Here is an 8,413-nt window from a genome sequence, read left to right on the forward strand (position 1 = left end):
AACCTAACCATAGCATGAAACGTATGGATCCAAATCAGCCCCTTACGAAGCAACACATAAACTAGGGTTTAAGCTTCTATCACTCTAGCAACCCATAATCTACTTATTACTTCCCAATGCCTTCCTCTAGGCCCAAATAATGGTGAAGTGTCATGTAGTCGACGTTAACATAACACCACTAGAGGAGAGACACCATACATCTCATCAAAATATCGAACGAATACCAAATTCACATGACTACTAATAGCAAGACTTCTCCCATGTCCTCAGGAACAAACGTAACTACTCACAAAGCATATTCATGTTCATAATCAGAGGAGTATTAATATGCATATAGGATCTGAACATATGATCTTCCACCAAATAAACCAACTAGCATCAACTACAAGGAGTAATCAACACTACTAGCAACCTACAGGTATCAATCCCGGACTTAGAGACAAGAATTGGATACAAGAGATGAACTAGGGTTTGAGAGGAGATGGTGCTGGTGAAGATTTCCCCCTCCCGGAGGGAAGTTTCCCCGGCAGAACAGCTCCGCCAGAGCCCTAGATTGGTTCCGCCAAGGTTCCGCCTCGTGGCGGCGAAGTCTCGTCCCGAAAGCTGGCTTATGAGTTTTTCCTCATCGAAAGACTCCATATAGCAGAATATGGGCATCAGAGGGCCACTAGGGGGCCCACGAGGCAGGGGGTGCGCCCAGGGGGGTAGGGTGCGCCCCCACCCTCGTGGGCAGGGTGTGGCCCCCCTTTGGAACTTCTTGCGCTCATTATATTTATATATTCTGAAAATGACTTCTCGGAAGTTTCAGGACTTTTGGAGCTGTGAAGAATAGGTCTCTAATCTTTGCTCCTTTTCCAGCCCAGAATCCCAGCTGCCGACATTCTCCCTCTTTATGTAAATCTTGTAAAATAAGAGAGAATAGGCATAAGTATTGTGACATAATGTGTAATAACAGCCCATAATGCAATAAATATCGATATAAAAGCATGATGCAAAATGGACGTATCAACTCCCCCAAGCTTAGACCTCGCTTGTCCTCAAGCGAAAGCCGAAATCGAAAAATATGTCCACACGTTTAGAGATAGATGTGTCGATAAAAATAAAATACGGACATGAGGGCATCATGATCATTCTTAGAATAGAAACTTATATAATTATTGTCATATGATCTCTTATGCTAGATTAACAATTAAATCACAATTTTAAGTACGAATCATAACTTCATTGAGAACTAACAAACTATAATCTCAGTCATTGGAGCAATTGCAATTTATCATAACATAGGAAAGAATCAATATAAGAGCTTTTCAGCAAGTCCACATACTCAACTATCATATAGTCTTTCACAATTGCTAACACTCATGCAATACTTATGGGTATGGAGTTTTAATAGGACACAGAGAAAGATAGGGGCTTATAGTTTTGCCTCCCAACGTTTTACCTCAAGGGTAATGCCAACAATAATAGTTCATGAAAACTCACATCCAATTAGCCATATATACCAGGATCTTTCCAACATGTTGTGCTTGCCAAAAGATAAAATTTAAAAAGGAAGGGTGAAGATCACCATGACTCTTATGCAAGGTAGGAGATAAAAGTAAAAGATAGGCCCTTCGCAGAGGGAAGCAGAGGTTGTCATGCGCTTTTATGGTTGGATGCACAAAATCTTAGTGCAAAAGAACGTCACTTTATATTGCCACTTGTGATATGGACCTTTATTATGCAGTCTGTCACTTTTATTTCTTCCGTATCACACGATCATATAAAGCTTATTTTCTCCCACACTAATAAGTCATACATATTTAGAGGGCAATTTTTATTGCTTGCACCAATGACAACTTACTTGAGGGATCTTACTCAATCCATAGGTAGGTATGGTGGACTCTCATGGCAAAACTGGTTTAAGGGTATTTGGAAGCACAAGTACTATCTGTACTTGGTGCAAAGAAATTGGTAGCATGAGAGGGAAAGGCAAGCTCAATCATGTTGGACGATCCATGACAATATAACTTATCTCAGATGTAAGAAAACATGGCCCATTACGTTGTCTTCCTTGTCCAATGTCAAGCCTTTAGCATGTCATATTTTAATGAGTGCTCACAATCATAAAAGATGTCCAAGATAGTGTATTTATATGTGAAGACCTCTCTTTCTTTATTACTTCTTATTAATTGCAACGATGACCAAAACTATGTTTGTCAACTCTCAACAACGTTTATTCATCATACTCTTTCTATGTGAGCTCATTACTCTCCCTAAGATCCATATGATCTCTTTGTTTCTTTTTATTTCTTTCTCTTTTTGTTTATTCCCTCAAGATCATAGCAAGATAATCAAGCCCTGGACTCAACACTAATCTTTAATATATATAGCTCACGGACACGATTACATAGAAGGATCATAAAGCAAAACTCACAACTAGATCATACTAAAACTTTATGCTACTAGATCAAGATATTACCAAAAGGATCGAACTAAGAATAACGGTAAAGATAGAAGTGATGGTGATATGATACCGGGGCACTCCCCCAAGCTTGGCAACTGTCAAGGGGAGTGCCCATACCCATGTGATTATATCTCCTTTTTCGGGGATGGTGATGTGATATTCTTGGCGATGATGCCCTTCAGGATACGATTCTCCTCCTCAAGCTTATTGACTTGCTGTTTGAGGTCCATTATTTCCTTTCAAAGTTTTCCTATAACAGCCAAAGCTCCCTGCACCTAAGGGTGTTGCATAGCTGCGGGAGAACAAGTGACACTCTTTTTCATATTCTCATAGGAAAGAAATCTAACATTGGAAGGGATAACCTAGTTTGGGATAGCCGAGCTCTGCAGTTCCCCCATTGTGAATCCAGCTCGGAAGCGAGAAGTGACTTCTTGATCCTCCTCCATGGCATCTATCCTATTCAAATCAGCCTCCATCTCTTCCTCTGTTGCTGGCCCAAAGTGGTCTATATTGTTGTTTGTCATTGATCTCGATGCCGGATGAGATACCCGGCTCTCCCCGACTGACTCTTGCAAAGACATCTTGCTCTAATCTGCAGCAGCAACATCTCGAAACACAAACAGAGGATAATTGCATGATACGGGAGTTAAAACCTTTGGGAGATTATATAATGAATTTTTACCGACCAAAATACGTAACGTGTAAGAAAACGGAGTCCGGAGAGCACACGAGGTGCCCACGAGGTAGGAGGGCGCGCCCAGGGGGGTAGGGCGCGCCCTCCACCCTCGTGGTGCCCTCGTGTCCTTCCCGGACTGCTTCTTATTTTTCTATCTTTCTAAATATTCCAAAACGGAAGAAAATTGCCATTAGAACTGTTTTGGAGTCGGTTTACTTACCGTACCACATACCTATTCCTTTTCGGCGTCTGAAACGTTCCAGAAAGTGTCCCTTATGTATTCTCCGGGGTTACGTTTCAATAACATTGGTTTCAACATTTATTGGATTACCTGAGATATAATGTTTAATTCTTTGACCGTTCACCACCTTCGGATTTGTGCCTTCGAAGTTGTTGATTTTTATGGCACCGGAACGATAGACCTCCTCGATAACGTAAGGACCTTCCCATTTAGAGAGAAGTTTTCCTGCAAAAAATCTTAAACGAGAGTTGTATAGCAATACGTAATCACATACATTAAACTCACACTTTTGTATTCTTTTGTCATGCCATCTTTTAACTTTTTCTTTAAATAGTTTGGCATTCTCGTAGGCTTGGGTTCTCCATTCATCAAGTGAGCTAATGTCAAATAACCTTTTCCCACCGGCAAGTTTGAAATCATAATTGAGCTCTTTAATAGCCCAATAAGCCTTATGTTCTAGTTCGAGAGGTAAGTGACATGCTTTTCCATAAACCATTTTATATGGAGACATACCCATATGATTTTTATATGCAGTTCTATAGGCCCATAATGCATCATCAAGTTTCTTGGACCAATTCTTTCTAGATTTATTAATAGTCTTTTGCAAAATTAATTTGAGTTCTCTATTGCTCAATTCTACTTGACCACTAGACTGTGGGTGATAAGGAGATGCAATTCTATGATTAACATCATATTTAGCAAGCATTTTACGAAAAGCACCATGAATAAAATGTGAACCACCATCAGTCATTAAATATCTAGGGACTCCAAACCTCGGAAAAATAACTTCTTTAAGCATCTTAATAGAGGTGTTATGATCAACACTACTAGTTGGAATAGCTTCTACCCACTTAGTAACGTAATCAACAAAAACTAAAATATTTGTATATCCATTAGAGGCAGGAAAAGGTCCCATATAATCAAAGCCCCAAACATCAAATGGTTCAATAACAAGTGAATAATTCATAGTCATTTCTTGACGTCTACTAAAATTACCAATTCTTTGACATTCATCACAAGATAGGACAAACTACGGGCATCCTTGAAGAGAGTAGGCCAATAAAAACTGGATTGCAATACCTTATGTGCAGTTCTATCTCCAGAATGGTGTCCTCCATAAGTCTCGGAGTGACACTTGCGTAGGATCTGTTCCTGTTCATGTTCAGGTACACAACGCCTAATAACACCATCTACTCCTTCTTTATAAAGATGTGGATCATCCAAGAAGTAATGTCTCAAAACATAGAAGAACTTTTTCTTTTGCTGGTATGTGAAACTAGGTGGTATAAACTTAGCAACAATGTAATTAGCATAATCAGCATACCATGGAGCAGTGTAAGAAGCATTTATGACATTTAATTGCTCATTAGGAAAGCTATCATCAATAGGCAGTGGGTCATCAAGAACATTTTCTAACCTAGACAAGTTGTCTGCAACGGGGTTCTCAGCTCCCTTTCTATCAATAATATGCAAATCAAATTCTTGTAGCAAGAGAACCCATCTAATAAGTCTAGGTTTAGCATCTTTCTTTTCCATAAGATATTTAATAGCAGCATGATCCATGTGAATAGTTACTTTAGAATCAACAATATAAGGTCTAAACTTATCACCAGCAATTACAAATGCTAAGAATTCTTTTTCAGTAGTAGCATAATTTCTCTGGGCATTGTCTAGAGTTTTACTAGCATATTGAATAACATTTAATCTCTTATCAACTCTTTGCCCTAGAATAGCACCTACAACATAATCACTAGCATCACACATAATTTCAAAGGGTAAATTCCAATCAGGTGACTGAACAATAAGTGCAGAGATCAATGCTTAATGAACCTCCTATAAAAACCGGCGTGACCAAGGAAACTTCTTATACCTTTGATGTCCTTGGGACATGACATATTTTCAATAGCGTCAACCTTAGCTTTATCAACTTCAATACCTCTTTCAGAAACTTTATGCCCCAAGACAATACCTTCATTAACCATAAAGTGGCACTTCTCCCAATTCAAGACAAGGTTAGTTTCTTCACATCTCTGCAAAACTCGATCAAGGTTGCTTAAGCAATCATCAAAAGAGGATCCATAGACAGAGAAATAGTCCATGAAAACCTCACAAATCTTTTCACGAAAGTCAGAGAATATAGCCATCATGCATCTTTGAAAGGTAGCAGGTGCATTACATAAACCAAAAGGCATACGTCTATAAGCAAAAGTACCGAACGGGCAAGTAAAACTGGTCTTATATTGATCATCAGCTGACACAAGTATTTGAGAGAAACCAAAATAACCATCTAGAAAGCAAAAAATGTGTATGTTTGGATACTCTTTCTAATAAAAGGTAAGGGGTAATGATCTTTTTAGTAGCCTTATTTAATTTGCGGAAATCAATTACCATCCTATAACCTATAATAATTCTTTGCGGAATCAATTCATCTTTATCATTAGGAATGACAGTAATACTTCTCTTTTTAGGGACACAATGGACATGACTTACCCACTAACTATCAGCAATGGGATAAATTATACCTGCCTCAAGGAGCTTTAGTATTTCCTTTCTTACCACTTCTTTCATCTTAGGATTCAGCCGTCGTTGGTGATCACGAACTGGTTTGGCATCTTTCTCCAAATTTATTTTATGTTGACATAGTGTGGGACTAATTCCCTTAAGATCATCGAGAGTATATCCAATAGCAGCATGGTGCTTCTTCAGAGTTTTCAATAATCTCTCTTCTTCATGCTCTGAAAGGTTAGCACTACTTATAACAGGATATATCTTTTTTCTCATCAAGATAAGCATATTTAAGAGTATCAGGTAATGGTTTGAGCTCAAACACGAGATCACCCTTGGGTGGAGGAGGATCCCCTAGGATTTCGACAGGAAAATTGTGTTTCAGGATGGGTTCCTGTTTAAAGAATACTTCATCTATTTCCCTTCTTTCATTCATAAACATATCGTTTTCATGGTCTAGCAAATATTGTTCTAAAGGATCACTAGGAGGCACGGCAATAGAAGCAAGACCAATAATTTCATCTTTACTAGGCAATTCCTCTTCATGGTGTTGTCTATGAAATTTAGAGAAATTAAATTCATGAGACATATCACCTAAACCAATAGTAACAACATCCTTTTCGCAATCTATCTTAGCATTAACTGTGTTCAAGAAGGGTCTACCAAATATAATGGGACAAAAGCTATCTTGTGGGGAACCAAGAACAAGAAAATCAGCAGGATATTTAGTTTTCCCACATAAGACTTCAACATCTCTAACAATTACAATTGGTGAAATAGTATCTCTATTGGCAAGTTTAATTGTGACATCAATATCTTCTATCTCAGCAGGTGCAATATCATGCATAATTTCTTTGTATAAGTCATGAGGTATAGCACTAGCACCCATATCACATAAGCCATGATAACAATGATATCCTATTTTACCAGAAATAACAGGCATGCCTACCACGGGTCTATGTTTATCTTTAGCACAAGGTTTAGCAATTCTAGCAGTCTCATCACAGAAATGAATAACATGCCCATAAATATTATCAGACAAGAGATCTTTAACAATAGCAAGCATGATCTTTTATCCTAACAGGAAAAGGCGGTTTCTCAACATAAGCAGTAGGAACAATAGGATCATTATAAGTGACAGTCTTTTCTTCAACTTTAAGGTGCATCTACTTTTACTTCTCTGGGAGGATGATATTTAAACCACTTCTCCCTAGGGAGATCAACATGAGTACCAAAATATTCACAGAAAGAAGCTACTATTTCAAAGTCAAGTCCATATTTAGTGCTAAATTTACGGAAAACATCGGTATCCATAAAAGATTTAACACAATCAAACTTAGGAGTCATACCTGACTTCTTACCTTCATCGAGGTCCCAATCTTCAGAGTTGTGTTTAATTCTTTCCAATAAATCCCATTTGAATTCAATAGTCTACATCATAAAAGAGCCAGCACAAGAAGTATCGAGCATGGTGCGATAGTTATCAGAAAGCTGAGTATAATTTTTTTTTGGATAATCATTTCTCTTGAGACCTCATGATTGGGGCATGAATATAACATTGATTTAAGCCTCCCCCAAGCTTGAGCAATGCTTTCTCCTTCGCGAGGCCAAAAATTATATATATAATTGCGATCATGATGAACAAGATGCATAGGATAAAACTTCTGATGAAATTCCAATTTCAATCGTTTGTAGTTCCATGATCCCATATCATCACATAGCCTATACCATGTCAATGCATCTTCCTTCAAAGATAAAGGGAATACCTTCTTAATAACATCATCGGGCAAACCTGCAAGCTTAAATAATCCACAAACTTCATTCACATATATTAGGTGCTCATCAGGATGCATTGTTCCGTCTCCTGCAAAAGGATTAGCTAGCAATTTTTCTATCATACCCGAAGGAATCTCAAAGTAGACATTTTCATTTTCAGTAGGTTCAATAGGTTGAGGAGCAACTCTTTGCTCTACTGGTCGAGGTGAAGATACCCCGAACAAGCCCCTCAGAGGATAACTTTCCATAGTAACAAGTGACAGTAAATTTCAGCACACTATATAAATTTTTCCTTACCAAATTCCACCTACCAAAGGCGCTTCACTCCCCAGCAACGGCGCCAGAAAGAGTCTTGATGACCCACAAGTGTAGGGGATCTATCGTAGTACTTTCGAGAAGTAAGAGTGTCGAACCCAATGAGGAGCAGAAGGAAATGATAAGCGGTTTTCAGCAATGTATTCTCTATAAGCACTAAAATTGTAGGTAATAGATAGTTTTGTGATAAGATAATTTGTAACGAGCAACAAGTAACAAAAGTAAATATAGTGCAGCATGGTGGCCCAATCCTTTTTGTAGCAAAGGACAAGCCTGGACAAATTCTTATATAGAGAAAAGCGCTCCCGAGGACACATGGGAATTATCGTCAAGCTAGTTTTCATCACGTTCATATGATTCACGTTCGGTACTTTGATAATCTGGTATGTGGGTGGACCGGTGCTTGGGTGCTGTCCTTACTTGGACAAACATCCCACTTATGATTAACCTCTAT

Source organism: Triticum dicoccoides, chromosome 6A (assembly GCF_002162155.2).
Source record: "Triticum dicoccoides isolate Atlit2015 ecotype Zavitan chromosome 6A, WEW_v2.0, whole genome shotgun sequence".
NCBI lineage: Eukaryota > Viridiplantae > Streptophyta > Magnoliopsida > Poales > Poaceae > Triticum > Triticum dicoccoides.